This window comes from Pagrus pagrus, assembly GCF_965226575.1.
Source record: "Pagrus pagrus genome assembly, chromosome: 3".
Taxonomy (NCBI): Eukaryota; Metazoa; Chordata; class Actinopteri; order Spariformes; family Sparidae; genus Pagrus; species Pagrus pagrus.
This window is the reverse complement of record NC_140187.1, coordinates 25,087,427-25,110,771: the sequence shown is the minus strand read 5'-3', so window position 1 is coordinate 25,110,771 and position 23,345 is coordinate 25,087,427. Positions and strand designations below refer to the sequence as shown.

At 44.4% G+C, this 23,345-nt stretch overlaps 1 protein-coding gene across 2 annotated transcripts in view; it reads left to right on the top strand.

The window, feature by feature from the left end:
- Nucleotides 1-23,345, top strand: part of prickle2b (prickle homolog 2b) — a 93,305-nt gene that overhangs the window by 39,143 nt on the left and 30,817 nt on the right. Inside the window, exon 1 of one of the 2 annotated variants that reach the window (XM_084348948.1) lies at nucleotides 3,257-3,326. The exons of the other annotated variant lie outside the window; for it this stretch is intronic. The gene's annotated coding sequence lies outside the window, so the exon portion shown is untranslated. Of the gene's footprint in view, nucleotides 1-3,256; nucleotides 3,327-23,345 lie in introns of those variants that run through there. 2 annotated transcript variants of the gene reach the window in all.

The following is a 23,345-nucleotide window of genomic DNA, read 5'->3' as shown; positions in this document are numbered from 1 at the left end:
GACTCTAATGAATCTCAAATAGCTCATTTGCAATAACTTTATGAAATACATAAATGTGTTAAAACACCTCTGGTTCTACATGTTCCAACAGTAAAGTGTCGTTGTGTGATTTATACCTGTATATGCTGACACAAACTGATGCGTAAGCTACGTGCACTCACAATTAGCTGTCTGCTACTCTGCTGCAGGGCTCCTCCACAAAACAATCAGCTTGTATTCTCTGAGTGTTTTTGGCCGCCTCAGCTCCGCTCTCTGTTTGCCTCTGGCCCTCTCTTCCCTCTCTCTGTGGGACTGTGGGATTGATTGATAACTTCATTTGTTCCTGAAGGGAAGAGGGGGATGAGTACATGACTTATCCTTTCTGTGGTGGGATGGAGGATGGAGGGGGTGTTTTTTTTTTCTCTTTCCTTTCTTTCCTCTTCCTGGACGCACCTCAGGCCCTCTTCACGCACGTCTTGTTTTTAACAGTGACAAATGAGCTAATTTTTTGAAAAGCATTAGGTCGGTCATTAGGAAAGCGAGGTGTGAGGGCTTTTTTGCCGCAAGAGAGCTCTTGCATGCCAGTCAGGTGGTGCCTTTTCCCCCCCCGATCATTTCTGCTATTTTCTTCTGTACAAATGGGACCAATTGTGCTTGGCACAGCAGGGTGATTCTCAGCATATTTTGGGCATGATGAGAAGCTTTTGTACCAGATTTGAGTGATGTGGACTGCAGCAGCTCAGTTACCATAGTAGCAGGAGAGGAAACATGAGATGTGGTGGCTTGTTGCCTGTAACTGATTTAATCTACATAAATGCTGGTGACTGGCATTGTGCAAGCATAATTTTTCTTTCCTGAGCATCTTATTGTTTTCACTCGTCTCTTTGCCTCGCTTTGTGTCTGTGCGATTGTGTCTGTACTTGTGAAATGCAAATGTTGTGTGAATACCTGTGCATACGCTCAGCAGGAACAACACAGGTCTTTGTTGTCAGGTGTGGACAGGAGCCTCCCCTCTTGGCCACAGCCCTGCTTGTTTTCCACAAATCCCTTTAAGATTTACAGCTGTGGCTCTGGCTGTCCCGCACCCCTGAGAACAGTAGGTGCACAGTGTGAGCATCACAGAAGAAGTGATGACATTCTGCCCGCATCACAGACGCTGACGGTGCCAGAAACCTCGACCTCGAGCTGCGCGGAGATAGATGGCTCTTTCCTGTGCTCACTCTCCGCCTCACCGTTTCTCTTCCTGTATTTATTTGACATATGACTGGCAGGGAGTGACGGGGGGAAACCTCCCTTCAGAGTCGGCCATTTTGGGCTATATGGTTGGTTTAGGATTTGGCATCCGGAGACCCATTACAAGGTCACAGTCAACTTGGGCTGATTTAAGTTATCCGCTGCTCACTGAATGTACATTAGTCCAAGTTTTACAGAGGAGAGCTTTAGGAAAGCGCTCTAGCAGATGTTTCCATAGACTGCTGCCCCCGTGGATTTAGCAGAGGGAGAGGAGACTGATTGACTGCTGAAGAGGGAAAACTACACTAGTACTCTCTATAAACATGACGATCGATCATTGAACAGCTGAAGACACCTAATCCTGATTCAAATTTAATTCAGTGAACGCAGTTTTGTTCATACACGCAGCATACTTAAAGTATAATATCCATGCCTGCAGGCTCGAAGACAGGACTCAACATCCATCACTGTATCGCACAATACTAATTCTTTCAAAGTCTGTTGGTTTGATCAATTCATGTGCTACCACAGTTAGAAACATATTTTTTGTTGTCTGTTAATGCTATAACGGCTATCAAATTCACAATAATTCTTATTATTTATCTTCTCAATTTGTTTTCCACATTAAGCTTGAGAATCCAGTTCTGGAAATTCAATCGCAAGGCTGTATTTTTAAAAAGCCACATGTGGATTCCTGTCTTAAGTCTATCCCTGACAAGTCAGTGTACTTCAGCACAATTAGAGCTGAAAAAAAACATTATGTTTATTATTGAGAAAGTAGAAAACAATGACAATCACAATCTCTGAAAGCCAAAGCTTTAAAGGAGACCTATTAGGCTTTTTCATTTTCCTCTTTTCCTTCAGTGTTTTTATATATATATGTATATATATATATACATATACATATACATATACACAATATATATATTCTTGTGCATGTAAAATACCTTGAAAGTTAAAAAGGTCAAAGTCTGCACAACAGAAGCTCCTTTCTCCAACAGAAAACACTGGTCCTGAAATGCCTCATCAGTAATCTCGCCTTTATTTCAGTGACGTTGTGACATTATGCTACGTCACAGAGTCGCACATTAGGCCGAATATACACAGAAATAACCAAACGATTAATCATCAAAGATCATTCTTGCCCTTGGAAATAGTCATTTGATATAACAATCCTAGCTTTTACTAAATCACATGAATAGAAGAAGTTTTCTCAGTTGTTTCTAAGATTGATACTGGATGTGATACAGCTGAAAACTCACGAGACTACAAGTAAGTGGACCTTGAGTCGGGATCATTTTGCCAAACTACTGTTTCAAAGACCAAGAATGAATGTAAACTCATTTCAGTCAAGTGGACTTTAGTAGGGATTGTTTTGTCAAATGAAAGGCTATAGTGTAACAAAATCTCTACCAATCCTTTTGTATTTTGTCTTAGTGTGCGCGTCGTCATATCTCAGAACTCCTTCAGCCAACTTTCAAGTCTTGGCTGTCAGAGCTTCCTGCTCTAAAAATTGTGATATGTTGTTCGCATTGATATTTTTCATAATATCTTCTAAGTCTTGTTTGGTCCTGACTCTGCAAGTTGCCAAAGAGTCCTGTTCATGTTCCCACATGATGTCAGCGCAGAAAACTGCCAGAACATTTACAGGTTAAGCACGTGTGGGGAAGGGGCTGGGGGAAAAACGCTGACTGCTGTTTGCAGGCAGTGGGAGGGATTCATGTTGTGGACTGTTTGCCCTCTCAGCACCAGCTTGGTGGTCACCCCTGATTGCATTTGTCTGTTGAAAAACCCTGTCATTCTCTCACTTCCTCTTGGTCTTTTCCTCACGCTCACCCTGCTGACCAGCTCCTAGCAGGACTGCTATCCTCCTCCTCATCACCTCGGCTCAAAGCAGTCGTTTCTTTTCCTTCTCCTCTCTCGCACTCGCTCATCTGAGAGAGATGAAAACAGACTTTTTCAATTAGGGGGGAGCCGTTGAAAGTGTTTGCTTCAGGCTGCCGCTCTTCTGCTGCCCCCTCTGAGATCCTCCTGTCGTTTAGTGTGCCCCCCCGCCCCTCACCCCCCCACCCTTCTACCTCATTCCCAGCACAGCCAGGGGGACACGGGAAGCGGTGAGTAACTTTTAAACATTTTCATCATTTTCATTCAGCTGCTGATTTGTTCGAGCCGGCTTCTGAGGCGTTGATTGGTGGAGGAGAGTTTTCTTTGGCAGGGAGTCAAGACTTTTCCCCTGGGTGGTGTAAATTTGGCATTTTGACACCCTTGTTCTGGGGTAGCTAATCCCCTCAGTGATTGGTTAGTTTTCTTAAGGACACTGTTGACTTATCTTGCTGATTTAGACGTTATGGAATGTTTTAATTTAGGGAGGGGGTGTGCAAACCATGACAACTTGGGCAACCCCTGGTGCATGTATTTTACGTGTCTGGCTGTATCTCTGAGAGAGTGTAACTCCAAGCGACTGCGAATCTGTCCCTGTGATGTTTCCAGTGAATTACGACTGACTGGTGACAATTGAGTTAAAAGCGTCACTTGAATCTTGTCTTTCCGTTCCCCCGGGTGCTGCTTTGTTGGGCTGCCAACGTTGTTGCCAGGAGTGGGTGGCATTATCATTCGACAAGGGGAAAAAAGATAGAAGTGAGAAAATGTGCGTCAGGGGAGGAAGAGGGGGAAGAAAAACAGCTAAAGGTGCAGTGATGGATTGAGTTAGAGGGAGAAGGGAATAAAAAGCCAGTGAACGACAGGAGGGAGAAGAGGAAAAGGCAGTTGAGGGGCAGTGCCTTGTCATCTCAGCTGTTGTGATTTAAGTGGGCTGACAGCACACAAATCTCCCAGCATCTCACAGCTGTGCGACATGCCTTCCCCTTTTTATTTTTAACCATGACACTTATATTAGGCAGCCAGGTCCAGGCAGCGTGCAGACTATTGTCTCCAGAACTCTGTATGTGTGTTTCCATGTGTTTTGGTCTGAGAGGGTGTGCTTGGCTCTGTGTCTGCGTGCATGCCTATATATGTCAGTGCCACGAGCTTCGCTGCCAGGCCATTCAAGGGCTCCTTCCCTTAAAGCCTTCCGCGTGTGTTCTGCCTCAAATCATGTCAGATGTGACAAGTTTAAGAACAGTTTACATGTGTGAGATCCAGCTATGGCCCGACAGCGTTTATTAACCGTGTGAGTGTGTGCGTAAATTGCCAGAGTGCATTCCACACAGACATGCTGCCCGCTCTGTTGATGGCACCCTTGTGTGAGAGGTTGGTAAAAGGAGGGGGTGGGGGGGGGGGGAGAGCACAGCGAGTCCTGCAGCTTCCTGCTTCTCCTGAGCCCCATGCAGCTCGCAGTGTCTCTGCACCTGGGCTGTGAGCACCCACCCACAGTGACTGCGCCCACAAAAAACAGCCTCTGCGTTGACTGATTTAAACTTGTTGCTAGGGAACATATTGTGTATTTGTGTGTGTGTGTGTGTGTGTGTGTGTGTGTGTGTGTGTGTGTGTGTGTGTGTGTGTGTGTGTGTGTGTGTGTGTGTGTGTGTGTGTGGGAAATCACATCATCAGTGGAATTATAAGATATAATGGATTTGACTAACAGTTGTGGAAAGACCTGCTCTCTCATCGTTTTACCGCTTCCTTCCAGACCTCAAGACAAACATTCTTCACTTCAAAGTTTGTCCGGAGTAAAGAGAGACTTAAAATCTGCTGAGGTTGCTAAAGCAGAAGGAAGATGAATGTTTGGAGTCGGGGAGGGAGGGGGGATGGAAAGCAGAGAATGAATGAATTAGGCTCTGCAAGTGGATCTTTAGTTGCCCCCCTTTAAGCAGTGAGTGTGGCAATTGATTTGGTAAGCAAGTGGTCGCCTCATCCACACACCCACACCCCCTACATCCTCCCTCCTGCAGCCAGACCTACAGCTTGCATTTGTGTGCTGTGAACCAATCGATGTGAAGGAGCTGGCTCACAGCGGTGTATCAACTTAGAGCTGCATTGATCAGTTCCATTGATTTTAATCCTAATTATGTTTTATCATCTGAATCTCTGAAAATGTCATTGTCATATACTTTCTGTTTGTTTTACCATCGTACCATTATTTCTTTCTTTTCAAGCCATTATTTCTTTAATCATGTCCCCTCTCTTTCAATCAATATTGAATGACAGAGTCTAGCATCTATTATTGTGAAGATTCAACTTACTAACACTTCACGTTTTAGCTGTGAATTTTCACCTCCCACAATTTTCTTCACATATTCAGAACGAGACGTCATCTCCTGGCAATGTCGCGTTGCTCCAGCCTGGATGTGAGGACATTTTTAAATATTAATGCTAAGAGTCAACAGCCATGCTAGCAGCTCTGTGAGACTGTGCTTTGATGCTAACATCACCATGCTAACATGCTCACAGTGACAGTGCTAATCTGCCAATTAGGCTTGCCATGGTATTTGGTATAACATGGTTTCCAGGCCCTGATTACATTACTTGCTGCCCCCACAGTCGTTTTGCTTATTTAATCAATACTTCAATACAATCCAATAATAACTTGATGGGATTAAGGACGGTTGACCAACACGAGGATGGCAGAGGATTAATGTCAAAGGGAAAAACAAAAGCGCCTATTTGGCAATATTTTGGATTTAAACCCAGTGCTGACAGGGAACCTGAGAAAGTTATTTAGGAAAATGGAGTTGGTTACCTCACTGAGAAGTTGGAGGTGTGTGGGCTGTCGCCTGCAGCTCTTCATCTGTCAACTTCTCCTGTTACAACTGAATTATTGAAACATTTTACTCAAAAGCCCAAATCAACACTTATTGTGGTGCCAGAGGAAACATCTGGGATCACTATAGTCAGTAGGATACATCATTTGCGAATTTAAGCATGAATGTCTGTGCGAGTAGAGCTTAAGAAGTAAAATTTGTCCCGCTGGTGGTTTGCAAGAAAAAGTCAGCGGTTGATCAAGATCTACAGGATTCATCCTGTTGGGACAGAGACTGTCTGTATAAGAATTCATTGGAATCCAAATCATTGAGATAATTCAGCCTGGAGTGAAACCAAACGACCAACAGACCAAACGACCAGGTAACAATGCCAAATCTAGAGCCATTCCCCTAGAATGGTTACAGTCGGATTTCAACATCAAGATTTTACTCCTCAAACATTCGGTTATTTTGTGACAGCAGAAAAAATATCTTTATTGTACAATCACACAGGAATCTGAAAGACAACTTTGACAGAAGAGACAGAAATCATAATTGCACAGTTGCATCTTTCATTTTAGTTTCATTGCATCTCCCCTTACTGTTTTCTGTCTGTGGATCCTGGGACAGTACATACATCTGTACTTCATCTCCATCCAGTGCCAGAAAACATAAATTCTGCCATTAAGACAGAAGTAATTTCTCAAGTCATCCGTCTGAGGGATCAGACAGGATGAAACTGGGTAATTGGGTTGTGTCACAGTTATGATAGACTCCATGGGGGTGCTTCAACTGAAACAAAAGCTCTTTCAGTCGTACTGAACTCACTGGATGACATCTGAAGGTCATTTATTATAAAGAATATATCAGCACTGACCTAATTTATATTAAACAACAGATTGCAATTATGGCCCTGTGTGTATTTAGACATTTTTATCAGACCGGCCTGTTCTCTCCGATGTGTTTGAATACGCACACACACACACACACACACACACACACACACACACATAGACACACTCCAAGGAAACTCCCAGAGGCGAAAAGTGCAGCCAGAAAAAGCAGGCTGCCACTCAACTGTGCCAAGCTTGGCCACTGATAAGGTCGACCACGGGGAGATTTCTGCACTCAGGACCTGTCAGTCAAACACAAGAGCCTGCTTCCCCCACCTCTTCACAAGAGAGTGATAGGAGTGATTAGGGGGGAGGAGTGTGAGAGAGGAAGATGGAAAAGCAGGGAGACAGATATAGAGTGGCTTGGGAATAAGCGGATTGAGGCAGACGAGATGGAAGAGGGTCAGAGTGAGAAAAATGGACCAGGATGGAATCTGTGAAACCATAAAAGAAGTGAAAATGAAACTGTAGAAGAAAAAGAACGTGGCCCTCTTGTCGTGTGACAGCCAAACCACCCATCTGAAACAGCACTCCTTACTGTAGCAGCATGTTAAAATGATGTCAGCTCAGCTAGCCAGAACAGCCTTCTCCATTTCCTCCCATTTCAACCACAACGTCGCCCGCTGCTCTTATTTTCTTGCTGTTTACTGCCTAAGACCTTGATTAGGTTACAGAGATTAACTCAATTACCATAAAAATCACATGGAAATCAAGTCATTGTCATGCCGAGACCTGGACGCAACAATAGCGTCTTGTTCAGGGTTCACAATGGAAGACATTTTTTTGTGAACACAAGTTGGATACAGAAATGTAAAAAAGGCCTTATAGCAGCAGTTTATGAAGGAACGCAGGCCGGATGTGTCGTGGCGAGGTGACAGGGTGAGGAGCTGCAGCCCTCGGTATCCTCTAGTTGACCTTTTTCTGTTTGAACTTTTCTGCTGACGAGGGAGGAAATGACTTTTTGCCCGTGCCGTATTTTCAACAGCGGATGGTCGCGTCACTCTTGAGTCATTTGTAACCTCGATAACACAAAGAGAGAAATATGTTCAGGCTCGCTCCGTCTCTTTTCCTTTTCTTCCCTCGTTCCTCTTCTCTCCCACGTAGAATCATCAGTGATCAAAGAGGCCCCAGATGTTGTTCCTCACCTATCTCCTTTCACCATCTCTTGACATTGTTGTGAAAGTGGCCCAGAGTAGCATTCATTTAGCTGAGGGCCTTCACATCAACCGAGGAGAGATGGATTGGACTTTCATGGGATACATCCCCAGCGAGGGTTAATAAGGAAACGAGGAGCACAGCTGAGGCGCAGCATTAGCAACAACGAGCTAATTTGATTTTGTTCCACACCTCCCTTGTTTTTCCGTCGTGTTTGGTCAAGAACACAGAGCCCTGACACGCCACCTCTGTCTGTGAAAAAAGTTTCCCCCCGTGGAAAGATTTGGCGGTGGAAATTTCTTTGTTTGATCCATCTGCTGCATGCGCCACACAAAACAGAGCTATTTTTGGTTTCATAGCGAGCAGAGGAAGTGCCAGCTCTCACACAGTTCATTAAAGTCCTGATGGAGGATAATTATGAAGTGAATTACAGCGAGAGCAATGCGTTTTCAAGCTCTCAGCTGAGTTGGAGCATTTTCTCCATGTTTGCCAATTAAGTGAGGTTTCAACCTTCATTAATCGTAGTTCACACTCGGCTGTGTGAGGGCAGCGTCTTCGCGCTGACCTCAGCCGGTGAGCTCAGGGTCATGTGTTAATGTTTCAGTGTCATATGTCTTTTGCTCGGGTCACCCTGATCTAGTCCCAGAGGTATGACTGCTATGTTGGATAAGCATAGAGAGTGGAAAAGGCTTGAGAGGAGTGCTTTGTAGACTATATAGCTGTCAGCTTGATCAGTGTCAAAGATGGTGAGAGTAAAATAGGCAGAGGCTCATCAGAAAAATCTTCCCAAAGTGTTGCTTTGCCTCCTTTAGATTCTGACATGTAGATTGTGAACTAAAAGATAATTTAAAGGTGAAATCCGAGCAGCGTACGTGACAGTGGGACTATTTACCGTCACAACGTGGGCACGCGAGCTGGTTTTGACGGTTAGCTGCTGTGTTGCTTGGGAACTTTTCCTCCGTCTCGATGGCGACAGGCAGAGAAATGAGACTTGTCTCCACTCTGCTTTTATCCTTGTTTATAATGCCAAGTTGCCATAAATACAGGACTTCAGGGAGCACTTATGGTAATACACCCAGTTTGTGGCACAACAAGAGCTTTAATTAGGCTGAATGCCAACCATATGGGACAGCAGGTAGGCTCCCTACACGTGTGGTCCAAACACACACATGCACAGATTCAGAGGGCTAGGAAAAGTAATGTAACCAAGCCCCAGATTCTGTGCTGGGGGGGCTCTCTTTCTGCTTTTTATGCCATGGAAACAACTGAAGTCTGAAAGGAATAGTTCAACATTTTAGGGAAAAGGCATATTTGCTTTTGTTGCAAGAGTTAAATGGAGCAACAGTCAGGGGCCAATTAGCTTAGCTTAGCTTAACATTAAAACAGGAGGAAAACATCTCGCCTGGCTGTTTTCCAAAGTTTGCTAATCTGCCTACAAACACATCTAAAGCTCTCTGATTAACATTTTGCATTTTGTTTGCTTAATCCTTACACCAACAGATTCACAGATTCATAGCTTCAGAAGAAGGGGTGTAACCATACTTGGCAACTTGAAGAGGATTTCAACAAAAACAAAGCAGGGTTCAGGGGGTCCTACCCACGAAACATCTGAGACTCAAGGACTGTGCTTCCTGCATTCTAGTGACACTTAAAGAACGAACAAAACTAAATAATGAGTAAACTGCAACAGCATATTTTATGTAAAATAATTTCACATTTTCATTTAATTCTCAGAAAACACAGCAGAATAATTTCGCCCTCTAGCATAAACTTGCGTAACTCTACGGCAAAAATAAAAAGTTATTACTTCAGACATTCATCCATGTTTTTCCCCTGCTCTTTTTGAGAGTCGGTGGACGTTTGTGAGCCCTTCAAAGGGGATTGACAAAAAAATTCGACATGGCAGATTTTACTGCCTTTTTCCTTTTAAAACTTTACGTAAGATATGAATTCTTCTCTCCAGGGCGTCTGAAAAGTTTTTAAATATTCTTCCTCCTCTCTATTTCTCTGTCCATCTCTCACTCGCAGAGGAGACTGAGGCACGACAGTACAGCAGACTACACGATATACAGAGCCAGAAACAGGTTGTAATAACTGAAAAGGGGAAAAAGTGTGAACATTTGTCATGAATCGGGAGAAGTACGGGAGTATTTTGACGCCGGGAGGAAACCGGGAAAAGAGTGTCCCGGGAAAATTGGGAGGTTGGCATGCATGGATGTAACTAATTCAGTTTATTCAGTGCAGCATCTTTTCCGTGACGACACGACTCTGGGAAGGCCACAAATTGCCATTTATCCAAATAGAGCAGGATGTGGTTAGCAATATGAAACAATGAATATAGCAAGTTTAGCTAAGTAGTGTTATAGTTGCACTTAACTTGATAATCAAACTTTGGTGGCGACCATTTTAACTAACTGTTTTGCTCGTTCACAGCTGATGATGAACTTCAGGGACCTCAGATATTAATAAAATTAGTTGTTATGAGTTCCACCTTTGTGGTTTTTGTGGTTGCCATGGTTACACTGCAAGCTGCTGCGGCAAAGCCAAAAAAAAAAAATCAACCATCACCAGTAGCAAAATAGAGACGAGTGGCAGGGTCATTTTGGACGTTCTATTCACCCAAAATATCAAACTACTCCTTTAAATACATATATATGCAATTATGCATCAGCTGTTTTCCAAAACTCCCCGTAGAGAGAAGCGGGCGCCACAACTTCAGTACTTTAACAGACCGGGCTGCGGATCAGTTATAGGAGGAGGAGGAGGAGGAGGAGGAGTAACAGGGATGAAAAATGAGCAGAGTGTATGAGAAGATGGAGAGAAAGGAGGGTGAGGGAGTTAATGAAAGCCTGGGAGGATGGGTCAAGACAGAGGGACGCAGAGGATTACAGAGGAGTTAATTAAAAAGAAAAGGGAAAGAGGGTATAGAGTGAAGCGGAGAAAGGCTAAGTGAAGTGAGAGAGGGGAAACACTGGAGCGAGGCAGGCGGGCAGCAGAGCGAGAGGGAAGTATAGAAGAGTTACAAACACACAGAGGTGAACCGAGGGAGGGGGGGCGAGGTGAAAGAGGTAGAGGAGATGCTGAGCGAGGGACCAGTGCAGCTGTAAGTAGAGAGGAGCGAGGGACGAGGTTAGAGGGAGGTGGAGGGGAAGAGGAGGGGGCCTGAGAGCGGTGCCAAGCTGTCCCAGGGGTGATGAATGAGGCCATAATGAAGTATCTGTGCTCCTCTGCCTCCGCCTCTGGCTGGAGAATAACCGCAGCCTTGGCATGGCCGCCAGAGCTGCTCAATCATGCCAAGGAGTACACACACACACACACACACACACACACACACACACACACACACAGGGAAGTTTGGATGATCCACACACACAAACCAGTTTGTGACAAGCTTCTGCGCTGCACAGCACTCACACATATTTGCACACAGGAACTAATGACAGATGATCTGTCTCTTCCTACCACCCACTGTATCCCCATCGCACACACACACACACTCACAATAACACACACATTTTTAGCTCCATACTGTTTCCGTCTCTCCACCCAGACCTGGGATGGCAGGACTGTGGAGTGTGGGTTTTGTAAAACAACCTATTGTTCAGTGTGACAGGCTGGTAATGCACAAGACACTGTGGTTCTCCACAGACACACACACACAGAGCGAGTGATGGAAGTCGAGACAAATGGTAAATTCCTCCTCTGCAGTAAACAAGTCGTGCCGTCCTGCGGTTTCCGCCGCTGTCACCAGTACACCGAAATGTCAGGCTGCCAGTTTGTCACTGCCACACAGACGGGACGTCTTCAGTGTGCGGAGAAGACAATGGACAACAGTAAATGTGCCCCCCCTCCCCCACTTGTATATGTCCATACGTGTATCTACATGCTCATTGTGTTCGCTCGCCATGTACCTCTTCTGACTCGCGGGGTGCGGCGCGTTTCAACGGCAAATATCTGCACGCAGGTTAATGTAAACAGAGTGTTGATGTGCTTCAGAGGAATCTGAAAGAGTCCTTCTCTGCCAGTGTCTCTGCATGTGGTTGCCTGCCTCCTTCGTTGTGCAACGCCCGCATCTAGATGAAGACGGTTGAAACCTCGCATTCAACCCTGAAATGTTACCAAAACACACCTTTCAGCTGAAAACTAACTTCTGTTGAACTGTGTCTTTGTTATTCTAAAAATGATCAGTCCATGCTTGTATGTAGTTGTTGTTGCCGTTTTGTGTGAGTCCTGTGAGTTGGCATCTGCAGCAAAACGTGAATTTCTGCTCCCCTCCATTCATAGTGTCGGAGGGGGGGAAGCTTTGAATTAGGAGGGAACAGCACTGGATGTACAGTATAGCCTGAACTTTGCTGACAGGCTGTTTTTCACTGATCCCTCCCAAAAGACCGGAGCTGAGAGAGCGAGAAGGAGAACTGTGGTGGAAAGTAGGACAGGGACGATGGATCTCTCTCGTACTCTCCTCTCTTTGTACGACTATCCACAGTTTCTCTCTTTGTGTTTCTGTTTGCCTATCCATGTGCACGCGTCTGTAATGTGCTTGTTTTGGCAGCATTGACAGCACTGCATGTATCATTACCTGAAATCTAATTCTGCATCCAAGCATATCTACGTTGGAATTAAAGTCTTCAGCAGTGTAAATGAACGTTGGAATGACAAACCTCCTAATGTGCTCTTGATGTGACAGTTATCCAGTCAGGCTCATAACAAGTTTCAGCACACCATGCCCTGACACCTCCAGTCCAGCGTTTAGGAGCAGGATTAGTGTAAGGTTTCAAATCATCATTTCAGTTAACATTTCTGATGTGCAAAAATGTTGAGTTGCATTTTTTACTTTTGCAACTGTGACACAGTGTGTCGTTGCGATGATTCATTTATTAAAATAAAGATTAAACATAACAGATAACTTAAGTTGTTGTTGAAAATGAAACATTGCAGTCAGTGCATCTCTGCATCTAATCTTGGTCAGACATATTCCGTATTCTAAAGTTTTCTGACATTTTGCCACAAAGCCTGTTTGATTAAATAGTGAGGAAGTGCAGGTCATGGATTAGTATTCTCATGTCTCAATTAATAGTAAGCTGGACAGCACGCAGTAGAGTACAGTTAAATACTGTGGATGTGTTGCCTCTCTGAAATGACCTAATTTCCACATATCAACCAGCAGGCAGCTTGCAGTGCGCTTAAGAAATCTATTTGCCTTTTCCATGGAAATGTTTTTTCTTAAACATTTTCTAGCAAAGTGAACTCTGTTTTCATTATCTGGGTACAGGATTAGGAGAACACAGGTAGGAAAGTTGTTTCTTGCCTCTGTAGTGTAACTGAGTCTCTCGATTGTGTTATAATATGATGACAAACACTTGCATTGGACTGAAAAAGACTTTGTGGCCTCAGGAAACACGACTGATATCCAGTGGGACCGGAGATCGCTGTCCTTTTCTTGTTTCTGTTGAACAGCCAACCTTGTTTTGTTTTAATGAAGACTACAGTCATTCTCCAACATTCACCAAGTTATTATTTTGACCCTAGGATCTTTTCCACTCCAAGTTGTTTGGCTGAAACATGCTGGTTTCAGTTGAGAGTTTGTCACCTACTCCTTTCATTCAAGCAAATAGTTGATTTATTACATATTCAGCAGATACGGAGTAAACAAAAAGTTTTCACTTTGAGCCGTGTTTCTGCTCTTCCCGTGAATGTCCAACATTAATCTGCTTTTAGCCTTTTAGCTCACCCTCGCTAGTTAGCTAGCAGCTAACTGTCTGCTGTCTGCTGCTGGACACGCCTGACTGATCATGTTCAGGGTGGTGGAGGTCACTGCACTGCTGTCTGTGCGTGCGTGTGTGTCTGTGTGTGTGTGTGTGTGCGTGTGCGTGTGTGTGTGTGTGTGTGTGTGTGTGTGTGTGTGTGTACTTTGGCTCAGCTTCATACAGACAGACAGCCTGTAGATTGGTCCGTTTCCAAACAAGTCATCTTTCCAGCACTCCAGCCTACATACTGCTCTCTGTAACTTGTCTCTCCTCCACTGAGCCAAGCTGTTCTTTCCCCTGCCACATATCTTCAGGATTTCTTTCCTTCTTTCTTTCTTGCCGTCTTGCCATCTCTGTTTCTGTCTCTCTGTAATTTGGCCACTAATGGTTTCGAGATTACTTCCCAGCACTCTGTGATCCGTGTCTCCTCCGCTGTGTTTTGCCAATTCTATACAGAAAGGAATGCTGCAAAGCAAACACGCACACATAAACATGTGCTGTTTTCACAGTGAATTGTTGAGGTTTTGTCACGTCTCTTTTGCGAGGAGGGTTTGCATGTTGGCTTGTGTTTGAATTGCAAAGCAGAAGGAGGGAGTGAGAAATAAACATCAGCAGTGATCAAATGCAAAGGAATTTGGAGCAGAAGAATGGGATGAAGAGAAAAATGATGATGATGAGACTACAGAGAGCTATGACTGAAAATTCAGGGAAAATGAAAATTGATTATCTGCTCACCCCCATTAAAATGGACAGTCAGGTTAAGTTTTGTTGTCAACAAAACATTTTTGGAGCTTCACAGGTACACCATTGACGTTATTTACACACTTTGGACAGGCTTGGCAGTTACAGTGAATATTTTGGCTTAGAAAAGGTGTAAATAACATCTATTCAAGTGAATTTTGGATCTCAGGGCTTTTGGAAACTTGATTACGCTTGACGAGCCATACAGACACATTTTCTGGGGTGTTTTTTTTAAGGTTTTGAAACAACTACTTCAGTTGTTTAGGAGAATGCTGCAAAGCTGTTTTACTTTGAACCTGCAGAAATATGTTGTGGACTACAAAACTTCACCTTCCCCTGACTCAAAGCAGGGGTGACTAATGACAGAATTTTCATTTTTGGGTGAACTTTTCCTTTAAGTTTTAATTTGATTAGACACTCATTTCTACACCTCTGTATAGGAGCACAGACGGGGAAAACCACACCTCATATTGCTCTCTCATTACAGAACTGGGCCACCAGTGAAGTGTTATTAGTTTATCTGTGACACGTGAATGCACCACTATTGCTTCCTCTCCATTTCCTTATTCATTTTCTCTCGCTTATTAAGAATTCCCAGTCAGGCTCCCAAATGGCCAAATCTGAGGAATCAGTCTGGAAGCCTGTTTAATAAATGAGTGAATAGTGCTGCCACTGTTGTTTTGAGGGACAGACTTTTCCTATGTGTATGTATGTGTGTGTGTATGTGTGTGTGTGTGTGTGTGTGTGTGTGTGTGTGTGTGTGTGTGTGTGTGTGTGTGTGTGTGTGTGTGTGTGTGTGTGTGTGTGTAACCCCAGTGGAGCGTGTAGCATTAATGAGAGGGCCGGAGACAGGCCTTATCACCAGCTTTCCAGTCCTGGCCAGACCTTAATTAGCTCATAAATGCTCAGTGCAGACGTCTCTGCGATACTGCAGGGCCAGGCACACGCACACGTGCACACACATAACCAGACAATGGACATGTGAATGCTGATAGTGAAACCTTTGGCAGTATATCGAGGTGATATTTGGTTGACTTTTAAACCAAATTGTGTGTGTGTGTGTGTGTGTTTGTGTGTGTGTGTGTGTGTAAAGCAGCTTCATGTGAATTGGCTCCCTGCGGCCATAGCCTGTCAGTGACCTGTAACCCCCAGCGTTGCATTTTGAGCCCCATTATTTCGTCTCAGACTGCAGATTTTCTTCATTCTTCGGAAAAAATGCTGATTTTCAGACCACCCCTGAATGTTCCCACAGTCTCTAACAAAGCCCACACTGCAGATAAGATAGCCACAGTCCTTGCTTTGGAAGGCTCTTATCTCTACACGCCCACTACTGTGTGACAAAATTGTCCGATTTCTTTTTCGAAATAAAACTCATAACGTTTTGCCTCTCTATCAGCTCTTGTTATTCTCTCTGTCTGCATTTTCTCACGGTTGCAAAGTTCTTTTATAGTTGCACCTCTGGCCCTTACACACACACAAACACACACACACACACACACACACTCAGAGGAGTCCTGGTGACATCGAGGTGTTAGAGCGGTCACTGCCTTTAACCCCCAGCCCCCAACCAGAAGTCAAAAAGGGCTCCACTGTTTGCCTCAGGTCAATGTTAGTTAGTGGAGAAAGTTGGTTTTCCCCTCCTCCTCCTCCTCCGCCTCCCATCCCCCATGCATCCATCCATCCATGCATCTCTCCATCCCGACCAACAGGAGACTGTAGCCATGAAGCATACACGCTGCCAGAAACTCGACGGTGTCTGTCTGCCTTTGCGTCGTAAAACAGCACATAAAGTCAGAGGGGTTTTCGGGGGGGATGGGTGGGCCCTTTGAAGCTGGACAATGACCTCCAACTTGTTGCTCTCTGACCCCCCCCTTCCTCCGAAAAACACCCCAGAAGCAGACACATCCTGGATGCACTTTGTGTGTTTGAGTGGCCAAGAAAAAGATCGACATGTGTACTCGGTTATGGGAAAAGTGTGTTGTTGCTGCGGGCAATAGGGGCATCGTGGTGATATGTGTTTGAGATTAAGTTTTTGGGTCATTAAAATGATCCCCTCGTGGCCCCGGCTCTGATGTAATCGGAGCAGACCGCACCCCCCACGCAGCGCCGCATGTGGCTGAAGACCCCCATCTCCAAGCATACAGAGATAATAGGGAACAGACTCGGGCTATTAATTAATCTGTATAATACAGTTAGATGCTCTGGTATGTGGCACACCAAGTTCTTCCCGTCCTCCCGAGATACACACACACAAAAACACGCTCAAGAGAGCCCTGTTCCTCATTGAATCTGTCAGTTGTCTGTCCCTAAGTCACTTGAGGAACATCGCAGTGGGCTGAGTGGCTCCAGCAGAGAAAATCGATGTTGTAAAGAACAAACACGACACGCCGGCTGAACCCCCAGCAACACTCCCACAGAACACAGCTTAATTTTTGGCTGCGAGTCGATATATTGGAAGAACACTTGTCGCTTCTCTCATTGGAGTGTTTTATAACAGAAAAGCTTCCTCCATTTGCCAGCGATTACGTTCTTCTCCTCTCATTCTCTCTGCTTGTGTGTGTGTGTGTGGCTGGCGGTCGTTCTTAAGTAATGAAAGACGTTGAGGTGGAGCCGCGGGGGGTTCGAATCTCCGCTTCTCGTTCGCGTCCTTTATTTATCTCCGCTGTGCTCTCTATCTCTCTCTTCCCTTGCAATTATCTCAAAACCACTCGCAATCACTCGAAGGCCGTTTCTCTCACGTGCACCTGCAGGCACGAACATGCACTCGGCTGCCGTACATCTCCCCTCCGAGCATCTTTTTTAACCCAAATCTGTCACATTCCACGGTAAAACAAAGATGCAACCACCTGGAGCTTTTTAAGATCACACAGCCTCACACTTCAAAGACAGAAACAGGAAGCTGAACCGATGTTACTGCCAGCCGATACCCGCTGTGACGCACACACTCATGTCCTTTACCACCACCGCTTTGCGTCCTTCCTATTAAGTATTTGAATTCAGCACATGCCATACTTTGCTTATGTATCTTCCAATGCCAGATTTGATGTCTGCCTAGATATGACACATTAGCGACCACCTGCTCCCCTGCTTAATTGTTCACAATCTGTGCAATGACCAACTCTGGTCGCAGCATCTCTGTCACTGTCACTAAAAATATCCCTTCATTTCACACAAGTAATCCTGGCCTTTAGCCTGCTCTTCTGGACAGTTTGTTTCCATGTTTTTTTCCCTTTCAGCCCACTTCAAGTAAGGTGACCATGCCTTTAAAGTGTACTTCAGATGTATGTAGGTGCTGATTGGCAGCCAAATATACTGCACCGCAGTTTCCCTTTAGAGTGGACTGATGATGTATAGGACCTGATCTGACTTTAAACAAACAAGAAGCACATATACTCATATACTATTTGTGGTGGCACATTCTCTCATACTTTTTTCTGGACTGTTGACTGAAAGCTGCTGCACACACACCAGATTGTTCAGACTTTTTTGTGCGCCGTCCCATGGCTTCTTTTTGTACTTTATGTGCTTGTGGTTTAAATTTCTTGATATTCTTTACTTTTTAAAGCTACTGAATACACAACTTTCTGCAAATACTTCGTGATAAGTACACCACCTCTACCTACCTGCCATTATGATACATACCAGTGGAGTCAGGATGTTGAAGGGGCAGGGGTGACAAAAATAAACAGGCCACCAGCTGTATGCGGTGGGGCACCAGCATGTAGAAAGGGAACTGGAAGGGCACAATAGAGGGCACTTCACTATGTTTTGTCCACTAGAAGGGCACACTAGACGGCACTTTATCATGTTTTACCTACCATAGAGGCATCCAAGAGGGCATTTTCAAGACATTTTTTTAGTAAGTCTGGAGTCCACAAGTGATACGTACCATATTGTTCACGCACAAGTAGAAAGCAGCCAACTTGTCAAACCTATGACCTACATTTCAAGTCTCACATTATAGCTGCAAGACTCACGTCTTTAGGCACTTTTGAGCATCATCTGTGATGTGGAAACATCAGATTTACACACGGTCGAAGACATGAAAAAGTTTGTGATCATAGTTCAGTATTAAACTTCTGCATAGCTGCTCTCAGGTGGTGTTCATGCTGGGTAGCACTAGACGAAGCATTGCCGCTGTCTGGTTCCCGACTTCACTGACAACATCGGAGCATCGAGTAGAACGTAGGGTTAAGATAAAGCAGCTCTGACTATGTTGTTGTTAAGCATTGTGCTCCTCCTCGTCCATCATCCTTCTGTATTTCCATCACATAGGTAGGTGTGCAGTAATGAAATGAGACAAAACTTTGGTTATATATATTAATAGCTTGACCTGTTTTCCTGTGTTCCTCTGTCTACAATGATGTATAATTGGTGTTTGAATCATCAATGCTCAGGAGGCAGCCCTAGTCTTTTTGTTGAGTTGCCATATACTTTGTTTTCCTCAGTTACAGTCACATGTCTCTTACAATTGTAATCTGCCATGTAATGCTTTAAATTCTGTCAGTCTTTGCTGTTATAAGAGGCTTATTGGTCAGATTAGTCAGAAGCACAGTAACAAATCCTGTCTTTGTCTTCTTCTAGGCTCTTACTGTAGATGCTTATGTCTTACAGGAACAGATAATGTGTGAATCACTACCGCACACGATGATTACCATCAGCAGTGATCAGAGCCAACATCTGATCTAATCTGCAGGTTTTTATAGCGCGTATGACGGGCTCTTTATCATAATTTTCACATTGGAGTGTGTCATGTGAAGCCATTGCTTGCTGGTGGCTTTCATTCAGCAGATGTATGACATCACGTACTGGCGTTTGCATTGTGACAAAGTGGTTTGAGGTGAAAGAGCTCAAGAACTGATCCCACCTTGATGAGTATGACTAGATTTTCAGTTAGTTAGCTCCGGTTTTGCATCAATGCGTGCCTCCCAGCCCACATGAGCCCAAGTCTCCAACAAAAGAGAGAGGGGCAATCTTTAATCTGGCATTTAAATGAATAGCTTATACTTGTTTAGGTTCCAGCACAACTGCTTCGAATTTACATCCAACTCCTATTTCTGTACGATAAATGGGAGGGTTAGGGGTATACACACACACTTAAATACACACACCCGTTCCCCGGTTGTGTCCCTGGCCTCTGAGGTTTGGCTGAACAGTAGACCATGGTGGAGCTGTAAGTGGGTGCAGGCAGAGCAGATGTGGCTGTCTAACCCCATAGACCTAACGAGCGGCTGCTTGGCCAGTAGCCTCACCGCCGCTCGGCTGCTTAGCATTCTCCCTGGAGAGCCAGTGGACACGGTAGCGAGCCACCAGTAGGGTGCTGACTTTAAACACAGGCTGACTGAGGTTTGCTCTGAGGTTTCGACGGGGGCCGGGCGGGCCATCTTAAAACTTCAGCTAGGTTTATTAAAGCCATGTCCTTGTGTCTTTGTTGGTTTGTGTGCTGCCTATTAGATTTAATGTGGCTTTTGGGTCAGTGGTAGAACCTCACAGTTTTGGATTCATACTGTTTTTGCTGATTAGTAACTGTATTAAATTGTAATGTACTCTGCAATGTTTTGCGAGGAAAAGATAACTTTTTCCAGCAGAGAAAGTTTAGTGGTGCCAGAATGAATTTTTGATTTTTGATGCAGTTTTAGTGCTGAATTCTCAGATTGACGATTTACTGCCCCACTACACTGTTGTTTTGTCCAAAGCGCTCATTATTTTTCTTATCTATCATACATGAAAAATAACAACAACAGAAAATATCCAATTGGAAGCATCCCCACTATTTGGCATTTATTCCCCAAGAAACACTGAACATCAATTTTGTATGGTCTCTGTGATGCAGCAGCACAACAAAACGAAACTTTAAAAAGGCTTGAATGTAAAGTCTATACAATTTTGATGGCAAAATGGAAAAATAATATAGGCTTGTGGAATAAGTTAAGGCATAATATTTTTGATATATACACTATAAGAGTTTGACTTAAACGTCAAACTATTCCTTTAAGAGACCAAGACTAGTTATTGACCCTCTATCAGTGCCCTCAATTCAGTTGCCCTCCTGTTGAAGGTCAGTAGGCCAGTAAGTCAGGACTCCTCAAGTTGATGATCAGTCAGTTTGCAGGCCGACACAGGATCTTAAAAGTTTACCCAGCCTGCCGACCATGAGGGTGACGAATTTCACCCCTCTGCTCTAAAACAGTCATTTTTAGCTGAGAATTCTGGGAGTGTGAGGAGCCTGGCATTGGGAGAGCTGCGCTGACTTTGCGCGATCGATTTTTCTGTTTTGCAGTCTTTCGCTTTTATCACTCCATCTGACTTTCTCTCCTCTTTAACCTCTCTTTTCATTATCCAGCTATTCTGCCCCCCCTCCTCCATCACCCCTCAGTCATTCTCTGTCAGCTCCCCTCAGAAAAACTTTGCTTACCATGCTGAAGTCACAACAGACCAAACCATGAACAACGGGAATAAACTCCCATCAACAGATTACAGAGTCGAGCGTGGCTTTGTTTCCAGAAATATGTAATACATTGCACATGGACACTAAATGCATCCCAGATGCGAGGGGTTCATGTGTTGTTCAGTCTGTGCTGTCTGCACCCCGAGATCTGTGCAATGTCATCAAAAATTGTGCTTTCTCATATCCGCTTCCCAACATGGGAGACATTTTTATGACCTATTGTTTATGTCTACACATCTATCTACTTATTTTCCAATTACGATGCGGGGAACCTTGGGATTATTCTCGCTTGAACCTGCTGACTCATCCAGCGTATTGATCAGATATTGTTTGAGAGAATGAAAGCCTGTCCCAAAAGGATCCGTTGAAATACTCAGTTGAGTCTTGACTTTTATTTGTAATCAATAGAGTTCACGATGCATGGTGAAGCAGCACTCTGATCTCTGGGTAAGATCTGGCCTTTGGAGGATCAGATGGACAAGCAGGGTCAGCCACAGCAGCTAAATGCAAAACGCCTCCTGATCAATAGAGATCACGTGCCAGGTCTTCTCTAGGTCTCTGTGTTAAGGGGTCGGCTTTAAGGCTTGAAGCCCGCTATTGACCATATTGACTAACTGAGGACTGACTAACAGAGGAATCTGGGTGGTTAATATTGCATTCCATTATAAAAAAAACAAACAAAAAAAAAAACCTCCAACTCAGAAATATGAACTCGTGACTTGCAGTGGATTGCAGCATAATGCCAGGTCACACCAGAAAGCTACAGAGTTAAGTTCTGCCTGCAGAGACTACTCACAAGACCAGGTGGTGAACTACTGTAGCTAGCACGCTACCCACTACCCACTCTCCGTCTTTACTATATCTTGCACTATAATTACGGTCTCTCAGAGCTAGCTATAGCTTGCTAATTGTGAGCTAGATATTAGCCAGTTAGTAGGACAGTAAAGGATTATTGTTTCCCGTCAACTCTTGTCTAAAATGTCTACACACCATGTCTTTTTTGTGGAGCAGTTTTAAAATCCATCAGAGGAGAATAAAATGGTGCAATGTAGCTAATGAGCTATGAAGCGTTTTTCTGTTTATCTGGATCTCCAATACTTCAAAGTTAAGCAATCTCAAGAAGGCTTGCCACTGGACAACGGCGCAAAAAGGTCACCAAAGTTGAGCTCAATGTCAAGGAATTGCACTCATTTACTTCACACCCATCAGTGAATCTACTGTTTGCAATGAGTCCAGTGAAATAGATTTCTCCATGAACCCTGGACGTTTGCCTTTGTGACCAGGCCACAGGCGACTAATGTGAGTATTGTACTTATCATGATTCTCTGTCCATTATTGGCTGATACTATCGCAGCAGCCTTGTGTCACAGTGTATGGTGGAAGGGACCAATAGGGAATCTGTCTCAACGGGATCCTCCTCATATGCCAATGGAAGGTTTACGTACAATGGTGGGGTTGAACCAGTAATGGATCAAATCCATAGGTCAAATCCAGAGAATGCATGAATGTATTGGCATGTAGCTTGGCTGTAGATGGATGAGCTTGGTTGATACCATGTGCTCTCCCTCCCTGTCATGTGCTTTTTTTTTTTTTGCCTTCCTCATTGTGTTTCCCTCTCAAGCTTTGTCTCTCAAGCCCTCCTGCTTTTCACACTCCCTTTTATGTCTCCCTTTCTCTCTCGGCCTATCACCCATTGATGTTACTTTTATGATCTGTTTTTATGATCTCTCTGTCTCTCTCTCTCTGCTAACCTCTTGGTATGCTGCAGGGATGGAATAGCAGACTGACTGTGATTCATTCTGACGCCAGCATCAGTCTTGTGGCTGGCGCAGTCTTGGCATGCATATACGCACACGCTGTGACACACACGCACACACATACAGAGCAGCCTTTCCTGTCCAGAGTTTACTCTACTGGCTGGTACGCTGCCCCAGATACCAGAGAGGAGCCAGAACAGGCACCAAACATCCAGTGCTGTGATGTGATTAGACATGGAGGATATCGACAGTGCCTTTTCACAGATTTAGTGCGTCAGTCTCTGTTGTGCTACCCTGAGCTGATGGGTTTCCATGAATTTGAGAGAAAACAGTAGCTTGTAAGGACACTGAGAGGATTGTTTGCATGCTTTTGTGTGTGAGGGAATGTGTCGCACATGTGCTTTATGGCGCACGCGCGACCACTGCGTGACTGTGCAGCATCATGTGTTTGGACTATCTCGCTGTATGTTTCTGTCTGGTTAAAATGAGTGTTTATGTGGAGACATGTGGAGCCCAGCAACAGAGGCGAGAAGAATGATACACAGTGATTAGCTGTTTCACGCTTGAGGGAGCAGCCACAAAGGTTTTTTTGTTTTTGTCCGTGAAATAGCTCCAAGTGAGTGATTTAAAGGGTGTAACATTGGTCATTTTGGAGCACATGTGAATATTCTTATGGCAACTTATGCTCATGATCAGTGACTTGTCATCATTTT